At 47.2% G+C, this 21,524-nt stretch overlaps 1 protein-coding gene across 1 annotated transcript in view; it reads right to left on the minus strand.

Annotated features, from left to right (window-relative positions):
* ARHGAP44 (Rho GTPase activating protein 44) overlaps positions 1–21,524 on the minus strand; it is a 209,525-nt gene that overhangs the window by 9,815 nt on the left and 178,186 nt on the right. Inside the window, exon 21 of the transcript XR_009006260.1 lies at positions 922–1,030. The gene's annotated coding sequence lies outside the window, so the exon portion shown is untranslated. The remainder of the gene's footprint in view (positions 1–921; positions 1,031–21,524) is intronic.

Raw genomic sequence — 21,524 nt, forward strand, 5'->3', positions numbered from 1 at the left:
CATGCATTCGTCATCTGTTTCAGGAAATCTGTACTGAGTATCGTGTGAAGCTGGAATTGGCTGGAGTTTCAGACCTAGTGGGGAATGCGGTCTTCACGAACCGTGGATATAGACGACTCCGTTGATCATCCCAACAGCCTTTGGGACCAGGACATTGAAGGTCAAACTGGGTCAACCACAAATCAAAACTTTGATAATATCAGTTGAATCCCTTAGCCGCTCTTTATTGTGTATATGCAGTGCAGAAGGGTCAACGGGCTTCAGACAGGGTTCAGCCCCAGGATTTTAGAACGAGGTCAGGAAATGTCACCTTTCCAAACTGAAGCTAATACGAAGCAACATGAAATTGAAGCAATTTGCCACCTGCAGGGGAGTAAACCGGCTCTTGGCAATGCGTTGCAGATGAGCCTGGGGTATGCCCTAAACCTCCACCTAGGATGGAGACCTAGGAGGTCTTCACAGCTGTTCAAGAACAATAAACTGTCAGGAACACAGGACAGCTGTTATTGTGAAACTCTCAGAACTGATGCGAGGGGCCGCCCTAACCGTGCCCCTGGCAGATGGAGAAACATCTCAAAATTGAGACGGTCAATTCATCTAGGTATCCCACCTTGAAGGAAATAACTCCTAGAAACAACCAGTGCCCTTTGATTCATTCTGTACTTGGCAAGCAAACTACCCCCACTGACTGATCCCAGGTACCTCACCCCAAATGGTTCCCACGATGAACTAATAAGTTAACATTCCAATAGGTGAGCCTTGCCTATTGTGAGGAACAAATTTATGCTAATTAAGTCTGAATGTCCCTGGGTAGATTCATTCAACTGAAACCTGAGCCAGCGAGGACCATACCCCAAATCAGACAACTTCGTTCATTCATTCATTCATTCATTCTCTCGCTCACGTACTCCATGAACTTACGGTAGTGCCATCTCTGTACTGGATACTGCATGAGGCATAAGGGATGCCAAGGGATCTCAATGTTCCTGCTCTGAAGAAGCTTCCAGCGTATTACAGACTGTTTTTTAACCTATGGGTTGTGATCAGGTAGAGAGGTATAAAATCGATTTAGTTGGTTACAAATAGCCCTTAAAAATAAATATAATAGAACAAAAAATGAATAGAATAGAAAAAAAGTGAATAGAACAAAAATGAATAGAATAGAAACTATTACTTTATGTTGCTGTTTGTCCTTTTTACAGCACCAGCAACCAATTATCTGACTCTGTCTACCAACTGGTGCCCAACAATTCAATTCAATTCTGACACTAAGTACCCGGAGTTAGTGCAAACCCCACAGGTTAAGGGTTCAGCTCACGGACTGCCGCCACCTCTGATGCCAACCACAAATGGGGTCTTCAGGCGCCTGCACTTTAAACGACCAACTACAAATTTGGGAGCTCCCATGACACCCCTAGGGTTCGATAAATTGTTCGAATGATTCACAGAACCTGGAAAAGTGTGAAGCTTACCATTGCAGTTTATTATGAAGGATAGAAATGAATAGTCAGATGAAGAGGTCTGGAGGGTCCTGTGCAGGAGCCTCCATCCCCATGGCGTTGGTGTGCACCACCATCCCAGTACCTGGGTATGTTCACCAACCACGAAGTTCCTCAAAACTAGTAGTTCTGAGGGTTTTTATCCCATTATGTAGGCACATTTGATTAAACCATTGGCCATCGATGATTGACTCAGTTCATAACCCCCCTGCCCCCTCTCCCCTCTCTGGAGGCCAGAGGGTGGGGCTGAAAGTTCTAACCTTCATCAAATGGTTGGGTCCTCTGGTGACCAGCCTCCATCCTGAAGCTATGTAGGGTCCTGCCAAGAGTCACCTCATCGATATAAACTCAGGTATGGTTGAAAGGGGCTCCTTATAAATAACAAAAGACACTCCTGTCACTCAGGAAATTTTAGGAGCTCTGTTTCCGGAACCAGGGGAAAAGACCGAATGTATTTCTTATTATATCATAGTTGCACACAGTAGGGATTAGTGTTTCCTGTGGAAGTTTTGTTCTCAGTCACTCGTATATGTGTATGTGCCTGTCCTTCTACTGGATCTTGATATAAAAGGTATTTCTTAATATGGATTGTGGTGAAAAAGTTTAAAAATTCTAGCATTGAGACATGCCTGCCTCCCAGGTTGCCTTGTGAATTCTGACCCATAAACAGTGCCAGCGTTTCAGGAGGGCTGACGGTTGATGTTTCTCTGATCCTTCAATTTCCCTTTCTGGACCTTCACTCCCCCTGTTCCTTCTACAATGTGTAGGGTCTGATTCCTATAATGAATCCTGTATTCTGTGATTTTTTTTCTAAAGCTTGAAAAACACTTTACTAGAAGAAACATTAGAGAGTATTTATAATGATTTGCGTCCATGCTTAGGGGGTTCTACTAAAACATGTAAAACACACAATGAAAGCCCAGACAAGAAGTGACATTAACAGGCAGGAAAGGCTTCTTAGAAGAAATAACCTCAAATTAGGTCTTGAATGATGAGCAGACCTCCAACAGTGTCAAAGAAAAAAATATTCATGACACTTGTTAAAAATGGTGAGGAGGAATTGATTCAAGGGGAACGGTCGTGATAGGCATTGGGACCACCGCAACGGGGTTTTGCAGTGGAGGAGAGAGACTGGACTCAGCTCTGAACACAGCAAGGAAAAGTGGGAATTTTTAGCCGAGGAGCTGGGGTCGCAGGGTGGGAGTGGGGGAGAGGTCAGTGGATGGAAAATTACTAAGCAGAAGTATCAGCAGTAGCAGGGATTCCGGTAAACTGACCTAACAGGATTCTCTCTGAAGGAAGGCCAGGGTGATCAGACATCCCCTGGGGGATGCTGGAGGTTGAGGAACTTGGGCGTGAAGCCTGCTCAGATATGGAGCATGGAGGATTCTGGCTAAACTGACTAAGCGGGATTCTTGCTAAAACTGGACAATGCAGAGATGAACCCAGAAGTCCAAAAGTCAAGGCCTCACTGATAAAGACCTCAGAGGAGCCTGAGCAGAGAGTTTGGTCAAGAAGAGAATCTCTGTCACTACACAAGAGCTCTCAGCTGGCACAACAAATCTGCTTTTCTCTTCTCGCCCTATTTCTTAACCTGATTACCTAATTCCAACGCTGAGTACCTATTCTTCATGAATCACCTGAAAATTCAGCCAAATATTGGCCAAGCTAATAGAAAATCAGTCACTTTAGGGACTTCCCTGGTGGCGCAGTGGTTAAGCATCCACCTGCCACTGCAGGGGACACGGGTTCGAGCCCTGGTCCGGGAAGATCCCACATGCCGCAGAGCAACTAAGCCCTTGAGCCACAACTACTGAGCCTGTGCGCCACAACTACTGAAGCCTGTGTGCCTGGATCCCATGTTCCGCAACAAGAGAAGCCACCGCAAGAAGCTCACGCACTACAACGAAGACCCAACACAGCCAAAAATAAATAAAATTAGGGCTTCCCTGGTGGTGCATTGGTTAAGAATCTGCCTGCCAACGCAGGGCACGTGGGTTCGAGCCCTGGTCTGGAAAGATTCCACATGCTGCAGAGCAACTAAGCCCATGAGCCACAACTACTGAGCCTGCTCTCTAGAGCCCACGAGCCACAACTGCTGAAGCCCGCATGCCACAACTACTGAAACCCGCATGCCTAGAGCCCGTGCTCCACAACAAGAGAAGCCACTGCAATGAGAAGCCCGCGCACCGCAACGAAGAGTAGCCACTGCTTGCCACAACTAGAGAAAGCCCACGCACAGCAACAAAGACCCAACGCAGCCAAAAATAAATAAAAATAAAATAAATAATTTTATTTTAAAAATTAATTAATTAATTATTTTAAAAAAAGAAAAGAAAAGAAAATCAGTCACTTTAGCTGTACATCTGCATTGGTATTTTCATACAGGTGAAATTGACCCAGGAAGATGCCCCCAAACCCCAAATGCCAAGGACCTATGCAAGGCTGAGATTGGACCAGGGCCACAAAGAACCTGTTCCTCAATATTAAAGCCTTTAAAAAGGGATCCTCATTTCTTTGGGGACAGCAAGTCCGTTGACCATAAGGAGAGAAAACCAGATGTCTTAGATTGGGTTCTCTGGAAACAGACTTTGAGATGAGATTTGTGTGCAGAAGGCTTCTTAGGAAGAGCTCTCGGGAGGGACGCCTGTCAGGAAGTGGATGAGGCGGGAACGTGCAGGATGCAGTGTGGGTGCAGCTGAGGCCTCGGCTGGTCTAGTGGGGAGCTCTGCATTTAGGTGGCTGACCTCATTTCATTGACCTTGGGCTGAACCTTAGGAGGGCGCGTAATCTCGGCTGAAACAGGTCCCTATAGCACAGATGTGGGCAATGCCCAGTGAAGGACATAGCCACGACCATCACCCCCATGAACAATATTCCCAGGAGCTAGGAGATGGGTGCATAGGCCTTGCGGAGGGCATCTGCACACTGCACCCCAGGATCTAACACAGATCTATGTTCAGGTTAACTCTGTGTTCCTATTGAGGTTTGGCTCCAAATCTGAGTGTAGCTTCCTGGTGAGCTGACCCGGAACACTTATGAGTTGCAGGACACATTTTGGCAAGGCTGCACCAAATTCAGCCCATGTGACTCCCCTGCTATAAGTACGCAGAATTCAAAAGAGAATGAAGGGCTTCCCTGGTGGCGCAGTGGTTGAGAATCTGCCTGCTAATGCAGGAGACACGGGTTCGAGCCCTGGTCTGGGAAGATCCCACATGCCACGGAGCGGCTGGGCCCGTGAGCCACAGCTGCTGAGCCTGCGCGTCTGGAGCCTGTGCCCCGCAACGGGAGGGGCCGCGATAGTGAAAGGCCCGCGCACCGCGATGAAGAGCGGTCCCCGCACCGCGATGAACAGTGGCCCCCACTTGCCGCAACTAGAGAAAGCCCTTGCACGAACCGAAGACCCAGCACAGCCAAAAATAAAAAAAAAAAAAAAAAAAAAAAATGTAAAAAAAAAAAAAAAAAAAAAAGAGAATGAAGAAGAGAAACATCACCTCTGAGCAGGGAGATAGAGCAAAGCCCGCTGGCAAAAGAGATCTATCAGAGGCCAATCCAGAAGGAGGAAAGCAGGCCTCCAGAATGACCAGCTCCAAGGAGAGCATATGAAAAACCATCTGTCATTTTTGGATGCCCAGAGACAGTTTCCTCTTGCTATGGTAACATCATCCCAGTTTTCCTTTGGAGGACCATTATTCCTTTGCCACCATCAGTCTTTAAGGTTCAGATGGACCAACCCTTTCCCTTCACTCTGTATGTGGGCAAGTCAAGCAGTCTTTTTTTTTTTTGGCTGTGTTGGGTCTTTGTTTCTGTGCGAGGGCTTTCTCTAGTTGCGGCGAGCGGGGGCCACTCTTCATCGCAGTGCGCGGGCCTCTCACTGTCATGGCCTCTCATTGTGGAGCACAGGCTCCAGATGCGCAGGCTCAGTAGTTGTGGCTCACGGGCCCAGTTGCTCCGTGGCATGTGGGATCCTCCCAGACCAGGGCTTGAACCCGTGTGCCCTGCATTGGCAGGCAGACTCTCAAGCACTGCGCCACCAGGGAAGCCCGTCAAGCAGTCTTGGCAAAGGAGAGTGAAGCATCCGTAACCCCTGGCAGTTTTTTTCTGCTGGAGTTGCTAAGATGGTAAGACCATCAGCCTGGAGCTGTGGATGCCCATCTGCTCTCCCCTGGATAGAGCCCATCTGAGAATGAAGCCAGTAAAGAGAAGCAGGCAGCTCAGAGGTAGAGAGCAGGGACAGGTTCCTGGTGACACCTTGAGAGCATCTGGATCCAGCAGAACCTGAAGATCTCTTTCCAAATCTACCACTGGACTTTTCAGTCAGTTGAGCTAGTACTTGTTCTTTTCTGATTAATTCTTTAAGTTGTTTTTTTGTCACTTACAATGAAAAAAAAAAGTGGGGTGGCATGTTCTGATCCCCTGCACAAGCACAGAGGAAACTGTCTGGTCCCAAGGGCGGGGCTCAGCAAATCTGGAGGTGGGCTCTGGAGAGGCAGTGGAGGATGTACCATAGCTTCCTTCACTTCCCAGAGTTAACCCCTGCTCTTCCATCCAGCTGGGCGACCTGGGACAGCTCCTTATACTTCTCGTGTCTCAGTTTCCTCAGCGGTAAAACAGGAATAAAAATGGCACTCCCCTCCTGTGCTCGCCGTGAGCATTAAGCGAGTTAGGGTCTATGAAGGGCTTAGGAAAGTGCCTGGCACATAGTAAATGCAGAATTAATGTTTGCTAGAATTAGTTTTATTGGAGCCTCTTTGGCATGTGGAGTAGAAGTGGAAAAGCAGATGTGCTGGGCAGGTGAGCAGGGGCCCCTGATGGAGGGCCTGCTCTGGAAAGCTCGGCTGTAGGCCTGGAAGTCCTTACTGTGCGTGTGAGTGTGGTGGCTCGATAATGTCCCCCAAAGATGTCCAGAACCTGTAAATATGTCACTTCATGTGGCAAAGGGACTTTGCAGATGCAATTAAGTTGAAGACCTAGAGACGGGGAGATTAGCCTGGATTATCCATAAATCACCGGGCTCCTAATAAGAGGGAGAGTGGGTCAGAGAAGGAGACGGGAGGATGGAATTAGAGGTCAGAGGGAGGCAAGCACAAGAGCCAAGGCTGCAGGCAGCATCTAGAAGCCAGCGGAGGCAAGGAAACCCGTGCCCCCTAGAGCCGGCAGAAGGAACGCAGCTCAGCCAACCCACTTTATTTTTTTATTTTTGGCTGTGTTGGGTCTTCGGTGCTGCACGCAGACTTCCTCTAGTTGTGGTGAGTGGGGGCTACTCTTTGTTGCGGTGTGTGGGCTTCTCACTGCGGTGGCTTCTCTTGTTGTGGAGCACAGACTCTACGCGCGCGGGCTCAGTAGTTGTGGCTCGCGGGCTCTAGAGCGCAGGTTCAGTAGTTGTGGTGCACGGGCTTAGTTGCTCCGTGGCATGCGGGATCTTCCTGGACCAGGGCTCGAACCCGTGTCCCCTGCGTTGGCAGGCGGATGCTTAACCACTGTGCCACCAGGGAAGCCCCTCAGCCACTTTAGACTTCTGACCTCCAGAACTGTAAGAGAATAAACGTGTGTTGCTTTAAGGCACTAAGGTTGTGGCAGTTTGTCACAGCAGCTGCAGGAAGCTGACACAGGGAGCAAACGGAGAAATGAGGCTTAAGACACGTGCCATAGGCTGCCTGGGGCCAAGAGGAGGTGTGCCCGTGAAGGGGCCCCAAGGGCCATCAGGGGAGATGGAAACGTGCTATATTCCTTTTTTAAAAAGCTGTTTATTTTTATTGAAGTAAAGTTGATGTACAATGTTAGATAAGTTACAGGTGTACAATATAGGGATTCACAATTTTTAAAGGTTATACTCCATTTATAGTTATTATAAAATATTGGCTACATTCCCCATGTTGTACAACATAACCTTGTAGCTTATTTTACACATAATGTTTTGTACCTCTTGATCCCCTACCCCCTATATTGCCCCTCCCCCTTCCCTCTCCCCACTGTAATTATTTTGTGCGGAAATGTTCCATATTCTTTTTTTTTTTTTTTAATTTTTGGCTGCGTTGGGTCTTCGTTGCTGCACGCGGGCTTTCTCTAGTTGCGGCGAATGCGGGCTACTCTTTGTTGCGGTGCGCGGGCTTCTCATTGCAGTGGCTTCTCTTGCTATGGAGCGTGGGCTCTGGGTGTGTGGGCTTCAGTAGTTGTGGCACATGGGCTCAGTAGTTGTGGCGCATGGGCTTAGTTGCTCCGCGGCATGTGGGTCTTCCCGGACCAGGGCTCGAACCCATGTCCCCTGCGTTGGCAGGCGGATTCTTAACCACTGCACCACCAGGGAAGCCCCGGAAATGTTCCATATTCTGACTGCAGTGCAGCCTCAGGGGTGGACCTTTGTGAAAACTCCTCAAACTTTGCTCAAAGTGGATAAAGTGGATGCATTTCTGTACGAAAATTATACCTCGATTGACTTGAAAGCAAGTGTTTTCAAAAAGAAACGTTCCTTCAGTTTCTCAGTGTCTCTAATTCTTCCTACTAAGGAGGAAAGCAAGACCACTGGATTCTGATCTTTACTGGGGAATCATATCCAATGTCCACACTTTACAGGTGTGGAAACAGAGGCTCAGGGACAGGAAGTGACTTGCGCCACGTCACACCTCGGTTCTGCCCCAGCAGGGACAGAGGTGAGCCAGGATTTTACTTCCCACCCAGGGCTCTGCTTCTCCCTGTCATCTAACGCTGGGACACCCAGGAAGGGCAGGGCAGTGCTCTCCCCGCAGTGACGTGCTGCCTTCTTTCCTGCAAACCCAGAACCTTCCTGGTCCCCATGTTCTGTCCCCAGATGCTGAGACATCCCACTCTCCTATGTCCCAGGGGAATGAGGATCAAACCAACAATTTCCTTCTCCGCCCACTGCCCAGCAACTAGCTGAGGGCATAGCAGTTACAAAGAGGAAACCGATTTCCCCTCATGGAATTCCACTTTCCCAAGTCAGGGAGCGCCCGCCCTCCCAACCTGGTCGCATTCCTGAGTGCCCTACCCTTTACCCACCGACCCAGTTCCTGGCTGCAAAGGGATCCCACGAGCCCATCATCACGTATATTTGGCCACCACTCCAGCTGGAAAGTCCTAGCCTCTAGGAGAGTGACGTGGTTCCTGCCCCAAGCCTTGGGACGATTTTCTCTGTCATCTGTCACCTCCTACTTTGCAGGGCCTGCTTCGCAGTGAATTCAAAGTCCTTTCACATTTATTATTACACTTCCTGCAACAAGAGCCTCAAGAGGCAGAGAATGGCAAAGGCGCTTTTTTTTTTTTTCTTTTTTTTGCTCTGACCTCTGCGAGCACATTCAAAGCCCTCAGCCCAGCAGCTAGCATGCGGTGAGGGCCCAGTGGCTTTGCTCGATGATGTTTGGCTGTGTCCAGAGAGTAGCTCAGCAGAAAGCTGCAGACTGGGGCTTCCCTGGTGGCGCAGTGGTTGAGAATCTGCCTGCCAATGCAGGGGACATGGGTTCGAGCCCTGGTCTGGGAAGATCCCACATGCCGTGGAGCAACTAGGCCCGTGAGCCACAACTACTGAGCCTGCGCGTCTGGAGCCTGTGCTCCGCAACAAGAGAGGCCGCGACAGTGAGAGGCCCGCGCACCGCGATGAAGAGTGGCCTCCACTCACCGCAGCTAGAGAAAGCCCACGCACAGAAACGAAGACCCAACACAGCCATAAATAAATAAATAAATAAATAAATAAATAAATAAATAAAAAAGAAAGCTGCAGACTGTCTCGTGGAGACCAGAAGTGGCGGGGTGGACCAATGTTGCCTGTTCATAGAATTCGAGAGCCAATGTGTCTTTTTCACGGGGGTCAGAAATTCTTAGAATTGAAAGAGGATCTTAGCTATTGTTTAATCAAACTTTAGGTGCATCCAAAAGGGACACAAGGAAAGAAACAGAGTATGTCCCTTAGCACCAATCCGAGCGGCCACCATTAAGACGCTCTTCTGAGCAAATTCTAGTACAGTGACAAAAGTGTGCAGGGAGACAGGTAGTGTGCACGTCATATTGTCCTCTGATACCATTAGTCTTTGCTATGACCCTCTCCACCTCCCCAGCTGGCTTCAGATGCCAGCTCTTTGTCTTTTCACTTCTAAGCAGAAAATCATCGTCGAGTGTCCAACATGAAAAGTTGCTGCTGAGAATCTCTGCACTGTTTCTGACACAGCAAAGGATGGAGGGAGGAATCACTGGCACCAAGAAACACAGTGTTTTTTCATTTGTTTTTGGAGCTGGTGAGTGAAAGGAAGAGCCCAACCATGCGTTCCCCCATCAGAGCAGAAAGTCTGAGGTCTGTTCTCGAAGTTCCTGTGTGGTCCCAGACCAGCATCTTTGGCATCACCTGGGAACTTGTTAGGAAGACAGTTTCTTGGGCCCCACCCCAAACCCGTGGAAGCAAACTCTGAGGGAGGTGCCCAGCCATCTATGTCCTAACAAGCCCTCCGAGGATTCCAGTGCAACTCAAGGTTTGAGAACTCCAGGGGACAGACTTGTCTTCCCCCTTCCTGAGTTAGAAGCCCCTTTGAGAATCTGGCTCAGGCCAGCAGCTCTCCCCAAGAGAAATACACAAGCAAAGACTTTTGGGGGTAGGGTGCTGTTCAAGGAATACCACGAAGGTCACTCAAGAAGAGCATCGGGGACCATGGCTGAGAATGACGTACAGCCATCCCTTGGTCTCCCAGGGGTTTGTTTCTGCATCCCTGTGGATCCCAAAATCCATGGATGTTCAAGTCCCTTATATAAAATGGCATGGTATTTGCCTATAACCTACATACCTCTTTTCATATACTTTAAATCATCTTTAGATAACTTATAATACCTAATACAATGTAAATGCTATGTAAATAGTTGCCAATGTGCAGCGTATTCAAGTTTTGTCTTTTGGAACTTTCTGGAATTTTTTTTTTCCTTGACTATTTTCTATCTTCAGTTGGCACAGCCAGCGACAGGCAGAACCCAACTGTATCCTTCACATTCATTCAGGGGCTTTGGGTCTGGACTGCAGACAGGTCAGATGTTACTCTATTTTACTCGGGGGACTGATCTCACCCCGCAAAGTTCCCAGCAGCAAAGCAGGGACGTGAGCCTGGCTCGCCGCTCTAGGGCCCCAAAGCACCCTCTCAACACTGCGCCCCACCCCCTTCAGTTTAACCGATTTCCAAAAGGAGAAGGAGGAGAATGGCTATCCGGGTGGCACTCTGAACCTTTTCATAACAATAGACTTTTGGAAATCGAAACCCCAATTTAAGAAGGAAGGAAGAAGCGGGTCCCTCAGCTCCTGGGAAAGCAAAGGGTGCAGTAGCCCACGCTCACCGCTAGATGGCGGTCGTGGAAGCAAATGCTCATATCGGGGGACCTTCCCGGGGGGGCCCCCCCGTTCGGCTTCCGTGCATCTCCCTTTTGGCCCATAAAATGTTTGTACATGTTTTTGGGAAATTTCACGTAAAAATATAGTGCACCAGGCTCACTTGCCAAACAGTCCCAGGATCTGGCATCACCTGGGCGTGCATCTCTCGGGGAACCACGGCTTGGCTCTGAGCAGAGGTGCTCCCCTAGGTGGAGCACGAGGCGCCGGGTTTGCCTGTCCTCTCCTCGTCCTGCTGGTCACTCACTCATGTCACCTCCTGGCCTCTGCAGGCTAAGAGTCTGCCACCCCAGTAGCCCCCAAGCCACGTAAAGGGGTGTCTGGTGAGGTATATAGGTGTCTTTTAGACCATTTCTGATTCAGAGCAGCACCATGCAAGTTGAGAAGTGCCTGCACACATTCTTCTGTTCTATTACTTTACGCTTTACTCTGGTCTTACTGTCTGCAAACCCATTTTACTTCTGCCCAAAGCTGGGCAAGGCGCCTCTAATGCGTGCCCACAGCGCACGAAAGATTCCCTACCTTAGAGTTTACCATATTATCACGGGCCCAGATTTTTACTGTCTCTCCCATTAATTTGTAAATTCTCTGTGGGCAGGGACCAAGATAATTGGGTACCTGGCTCTTCAAAGGAATTCAATAAACAAAGAAGCAAAGAAAGAAGGGAGGGGAAGGGTGTACTCAAACGTCCTTGGTTCTCAAGCCCAAGTGGGCATCAGAATCCCCTGGAGGACTGGTTACAGCCCCAGCAGCTGGGCCCTGCCCGCAGAGTTTCCGATTCGGTAGGGCTGGGCGGGGCCTGAGAATCTGCATTTATAACAAGTTCTTGGGTGATGCTCAGCTATTGGCCCAGGACCCACAGTTTTGAGAACGTCTGCTCTCGGTGACTCTTTTACAAAACACCAGCTTCTAGAAATAGTTTACAGGTTTTCAATAATTCTCTCACCCCTGTCTTTTTATTGTAGAATATAGCAGGTACTGCATAAATAGTGGGTCCGTGACACATACATGAGTGGTTTTTACTCCCCCTTCCTGCAGTGCTCTGGAGGAAAAGGGCTGCTATGATGATTTCCTGCCCCCACTCCACCCCAAAGCAGGGGAGAGAGTTCCTATTTGTAGTGAGGAAGGCCTCCCACCCTTCTGCCTTGAGCAACAACTTGCTGGATACAAAAGGTATGAAAAATGAGGGAGAGAAGGAGTAGAGGACTCTTCAGTGATACAGATCAGATTAGGATGCTATCAGGTATCAGGCATCTCCCACTGCTCTCCCCAGAGCACATGGTGAAGTGGAAGTGTGGCCAATCAAGCATCAAATTGTTGCTCTCTGAGCCTGGGCTGTGAGGCCTCAGGGTCCTTCTTAAAACTCCATCAGCCGCTCTGAGTTGGTGCACAAGATGCAGATTGCTTTCTGCCTGATATCCTGGGAAGAAGCTGCTTTAGAGGAGATTCCAGAAACCACTGCCCTTCTTAAATCCTCTCATGTATCCAGGGAGATGGAGAAATCCATGGTGTTCTGGGGGGCGGGGGGATGGCAAACAGAACACAGTGTCACCAAAAGCCTTGGTTATCTTCAGGTCGTTGGTCACAGGGATGCAGTTGGCAAAGGAATTTTGTGGAGTAATGTATGTCAAGTGAAGCCCCCTGAGGACAAAGCCCAGGCTGGTAGGAGCGCTTCCGCCTCCCGGGAGGCTCAGCTGCAAACCAGATGGAGGGCGGGGGTGGGGGGGGGTGTCTCAGCATTTTTCCTCCCCCACCCCAACCGGCGGGGGAAAAACGAGGGTACGCTGCCACCAAGTGGTCATGGCTGGTAACACGCCGTGATTAAGGAAATAATGAAAACCAGGAAATGTCTAAAGAATGGATGCATGAGAGGATAAACACTATGATTATTTAATTTTCGTCTTTTCCAGTGAACTGAAACACACATTCCCATTTTTGCATAGAAAACACTGGGAGAAAGAAGTATCCAAGGAGGAGAGTCAAACCCTTTAAAGATCCCGGACCAGATATTGCTTGACCAAGAAAAGTGTAGATGGATAGGGAATTCAGTTCAAGCCCCTTGGATCCCATCCAGATGTTCAACCAGCTGGTCACACCGAGTCCCCTCCAGTCAATTACTTTTCTTGATGTTTCTAATCAACAGTATTATATATGTGATGCTATAAACTTTTATACTTAATATTAGCTCATAACTCAGGATCCGAAACCAGATGTTTTGGGTGAGAAAGAAATTGATGACTTATCATAGATTGAACCCAGGCCACTGGCTGCTTTCCAGGCATTTTACCAGCTGAGCTGCAAAGCAGAGAGGTTGCTACCAGCTCCCTTCAGTTATGGAGAGAGGAAAAAAGAGAGAGAGAGGGAGGATGAAAATGCATATGAACATAAAGCAGCATTCAAGATCTTTTATGATTTATTTTCTCTTATAAAATAAGAGCTTGTAATGTTAAGTCAATCCTCAGAACACATCCTTCTCTTCTTTATAACATCATGAATGTTGGGTGCTGGGGATGGAGGGGAGAAGAAAGTAAAATACGTGGCCAAGAGAAGGGGACGCCGCTGACCATCACCAATCAGGTGGGATAATGTCTTTAAATTGTAATTGACTTTTCCTCCCAGGGATTCCTCTCTGCCCTGGGATCCAAACAGCCATGCCCACAGACAGGAGGAATTAGGCCGAGTAGAGAGCAGAGAACAAAGAATTCTTTGGGGCTGTGGTTTCAGGCTCCTGAAGGAGAGGAGGAATTCCTGCCCCACTGACCTTCTTGAAAAATACCCCCCAATCTGTGGATGGGGGAGCAGGACTTCAGGTGGCTATCAGGGAAGGAGTTTCTGTGGCTGACTTCCTGGGTTAGAGCCCTGGGTGGGTAGCAGACCCCAGACAGGGCATGGCTGCATGCGGCATCTGGCCATTTGGGGCCAGAGTGATTCCAAATGAGATAACCCATGAAGAGCACTTAGCAGATACAGAGCATGTGCTCAGAGAACTGCAGCTGTTACTGCTTTTGTGAGGATGCTCATATTTCAGATGCCTTTAGAATCACCAAAGCCAGCTCCCCGTGGGATGCTTCCTCAGCAAGGGACAGCCAACAGAGGTCCTCCTCCCTCTCCCCCTCTCCTTCCCCCTTTCTACCTTTTCTCCCCACATCAGACAAGACTACTTTTAACTCAGTTTCCTCAATGAGCCAATCTAAATCAGTATGTTATGGTGAATTTTATATGTCAACTTGGCTAGGCCATGGTACCCAGATATTTGGTCAAACGTTATTCAAGATGTTTCTGTATATTTTTTACATGAGGTTGACGTTTAAGTCGGTAGATTTTGAGTAGATTACCCTCCGTAACGTGGGTGGGCCTCATCTAATCAGGTGAAGGCACAGAAGACTAACCATCCCAGAGAAAGGAGGAATTTTGCCAGCAGATGGCCTTTGGACTCACCTACAGCTCTGCTGGGCCTCCAGCCTCCTGGCTCGCCCTGCAGATTTTGTTTTCAACTCTCTTTTTTCTTTCTTTTCTCTTTCTTTTTCTTTTTCTTTTTTTTTTTCATTTGGTCTCACAGCACAGCTTGCAGGATCTTAGTTCCCCGACTGGTAACCAAGGGTTGAATCCACGCCCTCAGCAGTGAAAGCACGGAGCTACAAACACATGAGCCAATTTCTTAAAATAAATCCTTCTTTCAACACACACATGCACACACACACACACACGCTGTTGGTTCTCTGGAGAACCCTGACGAATAGACAATGATTCCACAAGAACATTATAGAATCCACATAAATATGAGGAAATCAGGGCCCTACCCCTACACTGGTGGATTGAAAAGCAGAATACTGGGTATCTACTGGTGAAGCACTGGGAGAGTAAATCTCTCTATTAGTTATGACCTTTGTAATCTTGGGCAAATTAATCCCTTTCTGCCTCAGTTTTCTCATCTGTGAAATGGGATACTAATAGGCTACACATGGCAGGACCGTGGTGAGGATTAGATGATTTACACATTTAAAGTCATGGAGGCGTGCCCATCACAGTCTGCACTCACTGAACTACTGTGTGTGGTTCTCTGCATACACCCCCATCTTTCGTATCTCCCTGCTGTTCCCCCTGGCTGGAATAACTTTCCTCATCTTGCCATTCTGGAAATCTCCTGTTCATTTTTCAAACTGCCAAGCATGCCACATGTTCTCTGAGAAGGCTCCTCTGACGCCATCCTCTGTACCCAGAAAATAACTATCACTAACACACGTGCTTATGCCCTCAGCAAAAAAATCAACTGTGCAAAAAATACATATGTATTAACTATATTTCTTCTACCTTTGCATATTTCTATTTTAAGCTACCATGCTGGGTTGGCAGAAAATTCAGACCTCAGGGTTTCTGAGTCCCCAGGCTCCTGAGGGGCCATGTCAGCTTCCTGGAGGTGGCGTGCATCAATGTGTTAGGCTGCCATACCAAAATACCACAGACAGGGGTGCTTAAACAACAGAAAGTTATTTTCTCACAGTCGTGGAGGCTGGGAGAGTGAGATCAAGGTTTGGTTTCTTGCAAAGCCTCTCTGCTTGGCTTGCAGACAATCAGCTTCTCCCTGTGTCCTCACCCGGCTTCTCTGTCCTGGAGCATCCCTGGGGTTTCTTTTGTGTCCTAATCATCTTCTCCTACAAGGACACCAGTCAGATTGGATTAGGGCCCACCCTGATGGCTCATTTTGACTTAATTACCTATTTAAAGGCCCTAACTCCCATTACGATCACATTCTGAGTACTGGGAGTTAGGCTTCAACGCGTGAATTTTGGGGGAACACAATTCAGTCCATAACATGGGGTATAGCGGCAGCTCACACGTTATCAAGGCAAATGGGGGTGAGGGGAACATCTGGTCCTCAGTCATCAGGCCACGGGGCTCTTCGATGCTCATCATCTTGATCAGAAATACCCTCGGTCCACAATGCCCAGATGCCCAGGCAGCCAGTCTGCCTGGAGTCCTGCAGCCGTCAGGGGCTCTGCCAGGGAAAGGGGCACACGTCTCCCTGTGCCTCAGCCCACATTTGCCTTTCCTTCAGCCCAAGGGACTCTCCCTGGTTTCACAGAGAATCCTTTCTCCCTTCACCTTTTTGCCAGAGACATTGGTCTCTGTCCAACAAATTTATCCAACAAATCCTCTCTTCCCAGAAGCGGATGCTTTTGAAACGAAAGCAAGGGAGACTCCAGGGCTACTTTTGCTTTCATCCCGGTCACAGCCCCCTCCTGCGACTTTCAAGGGGGCTCGCCAGCTGCTTGAAGCGGCGGGGAAGGTCAGACCCAAAAAACAATCTCAAAATTATATGCCTTGCTTTGTTCGACATGCATAAAAACACCCCAGACTGTTGGATGGATGGAGGGGTGGACAGAGGACAGATGTGTGAAAAAGCATGTACAGCAAATGTTAACATTGGGATCTAAGCAGTGCGTGTTCAAAGAACGTTTGACATTTTTCATTATCAATTGGTGTGCGTGTAGGGAGGGGGAATATGACAGTTCACATTTGCCAGCCTTCCGCCTGTAAGCTCTTCGGTGAAATATGGGGGGGGGGGTTGTTCGTTTTGTTTTTGTTTGTTTGTTTGTTATTGGCAACAATGTGCTCGGCACTCGGTAGCGCTAGAAATAAGCTCTAAAAGGAGCGGACCCTGAAGGAAGGAGCCACCTCCTTGGAGGTTCCGCAATTCTCTTGGCTGCAGCGCCACTGCGCCCTCTAGTGGCGAAGGCGCTCTCACTCCACGGGACGTTTCCCTGAGACCCGGCCCTGGGCTGGGACCAGTCGGGGGGGCGACCCGCCAGGCTCTGACCTGGAGGAAGGGCCGCAGGGCAGGTAGATGGTGACAGCCACCCAGAAGATGCTCCACAGAGGATGTGGGATGGATCTAAACGTGCGCTGAGGGACCTCCCTGATGGTCCAGTGGCTAAAACTCCGCGCTCCCAATGCAGGGGTCCCGGGTTACATCCCTGGTCAGGGAGCTAGATCCCACATGCCTCAACTAAGAGCCCGCATGCTGCAACTAAAAGATCCCAGACGCGGCAACAAGGACCTGGCACAGCCAAATAAATAAATAAATATTTTTAAAAATAAATAAACGTGCGCTGAGGATCTAGAAGGCTTAAGTGTTCCAGCCTGGTGTCAATTGAGAGCACCTGCCGACTGGGGGAGGGGCTAGCGCCCCTCAACTGGGAAGAATATTACAATCTGGTGGATAGGGAGTTGCCTCACAGCCTCTCTACCTCTGGGCAAGCGTCTGTGCAGGACCCCAACCCCTCATTTCAGACTCTGGTTCAGAGCTACCAGCTGGGATCATAGGAAAAGAGGGACCTTAAAGTTCTCCCTTTGAAGGTCGAGGGGCAGCAGACACAGGAAAGCTGAGGGGTCCTGAGTAGAAGGGGGCTGGGGGAGGAGAGGCTGGAGTGAGCTGTTTGGGGCTGAACTGTGTCCGTCCCCCAAATTCATGTGTTGAAGTCCTAACTCCCAGTACCTCAGAATGTGACTGAATTTGAAGATAGGGCCTTTAAATATGTGATTCAGTTAAAATGAGGCCGTGGCAGTAGGCCCTAGTCCAGTCTGACTGGAGCCAAGATATTTGGACACACAGAGAAACACCAGGGATGCACAGCGCAAAAGCCATGTGAGGGCGCAGGGAGAAGGTGGATGTCTGCAGGCCAAGAGAGGCCTCAGGAAAAACCAGCCCTGCTGACACCTTGGTCCCAGACTTCCAGCCTCCAGAACTGTGAGAAAATTAATTTCTGTTGTTTAAGGCCCCCAGTCTGTGGTGTTATGTTATGCCTGAGCAAACTAATACTAGGCAGATCCTCTGTGCCTCAGCAAACGTTTCCTGTGCCCCGTCTAATATCTAATTTAGATACTGCTTAATGCTCAGTATCTAAAGATGAATGAAGGGGCTTCCCTGGCGGTCCAGTGGTTAAGACTCCGTGCTCCCAATGTAGGGGGCACAGGTTTGATCCCTAGTTGGGGAACTAAGATCCGGCATGCCACACAGCGCGGCCAAAACCAAACAGAAACAAAACAAAACAACAAAAACATAATAAGATGGGATGAAGCCTGGGAGGCATTAACTACGGCAGAGCTGCAGTCTCTCAGAGCCTGATGCAGCCTGAGCCACCTTTTTTTTTTTTCTTTTAACATTCCTTGTATATTAAAAAAAATACACCAGAGATTTTTTAAATGGTGGTACCTGAGTGGGTGTTGGCTGTGACTCGCTTTGACTTCCAAGCCTGAAGTCTCACTTTCAGTGAAACTTGGAAACTGACCACCATGTAAAAACCTTGGCCTGAATACTGAATGAGAACCGTCTATGGGGAGGGAGAGGCTTTGTGGAGGTGAAGCGAGGCACCCTGGCTCGCAGCCCGAACGTGGAAGTGAGGCCATGGTGGATATTCCACCCACCATGGAGCTGCCCTAGTAGCCACTGCGAGGAAGGGATGAGCCATCCCCAATGAGCACAACTGTGGGCAAGAAAATGATTGAAATGGTTTTCAAGACACTGGGTTTGAAGGTAGTTTGCACCCACAGCAGCAGACAATTAAGAGACTCAAAGCAAGAGGAAGTGGTTGGATTCTGTTAATTGCCGGTGTCACTGAGTTCTGAAAGCCCATTTTCTCCGTTGCCTCTCTCCCTGCTGCCCTGATGTCAGGCTCCCTCCACTCCAGCAAGTCTGGGGTCACTTTTCTGTCTCTGACTCTCTGATGTACCCTTTTGAACGTACCAGACTCCTCCCTCTGATAACACCCTCTTTGGTGTCCTGATTGAATTTTGGGCCCTGTTTAATTGCAAGGCCACAGTCTCATTTAAGTTACTGGGTTCTTCCTAAATTCCTAATATTAATTGCCTGCCATAAGCCAGGCCCAGTCCTAGGAGCTAATGATACAGGAGAGAACCAGACCAAGAGAGCCCTGTACTCAAGGAATTTAATTCAAGTATAACCTCAGACTAGCTTTTGTTTTCATATACCAGGCATAAAATGTGACCCAGAGCATCAGTGCAGAAAGGCATACTGTGCCCTGAAAACAACCTGATAAGCACCCAGGCCTTCCCTAATTTCTTCATCCAGATCTCAGAATTTTATACAAGTACTTTATATAAGTGATTCACCCTATATGTAAAGGTATAAACATTCTGGGATTACCTGACAGATGTGAGTCTAGGGAACTAGTAAAACAGAACCAACATTTATTTTTTTGTGTGGAATTTAAATTTTTTTTTAAAAGGATCAAAGTAGTCACCAAGGGGAAAAAAATCAATATTTTATTGCACTTCTGAACTTTTTTTTTAAGTTTAGTATTGTTTCTGTCTTTACTCCAGCTTTATTGAGCTATGGTTGACATATAACATTGTGTAAGTTTAAGGTTTACAGTGTAATGGCTTGATATAAGTACGTATTGCAAAATGATTACCACCATAAGGTTAATTAATATACCCATCACCACACATAGTTACCTTTTTGTGTGTGTGTGGTCAGAACTTTTAAGATCTACTCTCTTAGTAACTGTCAAGCATACAATACAGTATTGCTGACTATAGTCACTATGTTGTACATGACATCCCCAGAGCTTAGTCATCTTATAACCAGAAGTTTGTACAATTTGACCACCTTTACCTATTTTCCCCAGGCTCCCAGCCCCTGGTAATCACTAATTTACTCTGTTTCTATGAGTTTTTTTGTTTGTTTGTTTTTTAGATTTTCTATATAAGTGAGATGGTATAGTATTTGTCTTTCTCTTACTTATTTCATTTAGCATAATGCCCTCAAGTTTCATCCATGATGTTGCAAATCTTTATGTGATATGGCTAATTTGCATTGTATACGTATACCACATTTTCTTATCCATTCATCCATTAATAGACGCTTAGGTTGTTTCCATGTCTTGGCTATTGTAAATAATGCCGTAATTAACATGGGGTGCAGATAACTCTTTGGGATAGTGATTTCATTTCCTTCATATATATACCCAGAAGTGGAATTTCTGGATCATATGGTAGATCTATTTTTTAAAAAAATTATTTTTTGAGGAAACTCTATATTATTTTCCATAGTGGCTGCACCACTTTACATTCCCACCAACAGTGCACCAGGGTTCCCTTTTCTCCACATCCTGGCCAACGCTTGTTATCTCTTAAATTTTTGATAATAACCATTCTGACGAGTGTGAGGTGATATCCCATTGTGGTTTTCATTTTCATTTCCCTAATGATTAGTGATATTGAGCACCTGTTTATGTACCTGATGGGCATTTGTATGTCTTCTTTGGAAAGATGTCTATTCAGGTCTGTCACTCATCTTAAAATCGTATTATTTGGCTTTTTGCTATTAAGTTGTATGAGTTCCTTATGTATGTTGGATATTAACTCCTTATCAGATGATTTGCACATATATTCTCTCATTCCGTAGGCTGCCTTTTCATTTTGTTGATCAAATATTTATTTTGAATATTTATGGGGATGGTAGTATCATCATCGTTTCAGGGCTTAAGCCCGTGAAAGGTGTAAAGTCACAGAAATGCAGTTTTCCTGATCCTTTTGGGGAAGGTTACTTCAAGTGCAAAATATGCTTTTTACACAGTTGGGTGGTAATCTTCCAGAGAACCAGTTTCATATTTGAGTGAAACTTCCAAGTAAAGGATCATCCCCACTTAAGGAAGCTCCCTGTATTTCTAGTGGTTTAATTGATATCTCTCACGGACAAATCCTCATTCGCTTTGTAAGGGGATAGTAGGTCTTTTTCTGGTTTTCAAAAGGCCTGTATTGGGCCATCTGCCCCAGGACATCCCTGGTAAACATTTCTTTAACCACCGTGGCTTATTTAAATATATTTTATGCGGGTTGAAACATTTTATTTCCTTTTCAATTTTACTACCATTTATTGAGCGGCTGTTCCGTGGCAGTGCCACTCAAAGAGCTGTCAGTATATTATTAGGTGATTTACAAAAAATGGGTGGAAGACCTAAATAGACATTTCTACAAGGAAGACATACAGATGGCCAAGAGGCACATGAAAAGCTGCTCAACGTCACTAATTATTAGAGAAATGCAAATCAAAACTACGAGGTATCACCTCACACCGGTTAGAATGGGCATCATCAGAAAATCTGCAAACAACAAATGCTGAAGAGGGTGTGGAGAAAAGGGAACCCTCCTACACTGTTGGTGGGAATGTAAGTTGATAACAGCCACTATGGAGGTTCCTTAAAAAACTAAAAATCAGAATTACCATATGACCCAGCAATCCCACTACTGGGCATATACCCACAGAAAACCATAATTCAAAAAGACACATGCACCCCAATGTTCATTGCAGCACTATTTACAATAGCCAGGTCATGGAAGCAACCTAAATGCCCATTGACAGACGAATGGATAAAGAAGTTGTGGTACATATATACAATGGAATATTACTCAGCCATAAAAAGTAACAAAATTGGGTCATTGTAGAGACGTGGATGGACCTAGAGACTGTCATACAGAGTGAAGTAAGTCAGAAAGAGAAAAACAAATATATTAACGCATAATTTGGAATCTAGAAATATGGTACAAATGAACACGTTTGCAGGGCAGAAATAGAGACACAGATGTAGAGAACAAAGGTATGGACACCAAGGGGGGAAGGGGGGATG

This window comes from Balaenoptera acutorostrata, chromosome 20 (assembly GCF_949987535.1).
Source record: "Balaenoptera acutorostrata chromosome 20, mBalAcu1.1, whole genome shotgun sequence".
NCBI classification, from domain to species: Eukaryota; Metazoa; Chordata; class Mammalia; order Artiodactyla; family Balaenopteridae; genus Balaenoptera; species Balaenoptera acutorostrata.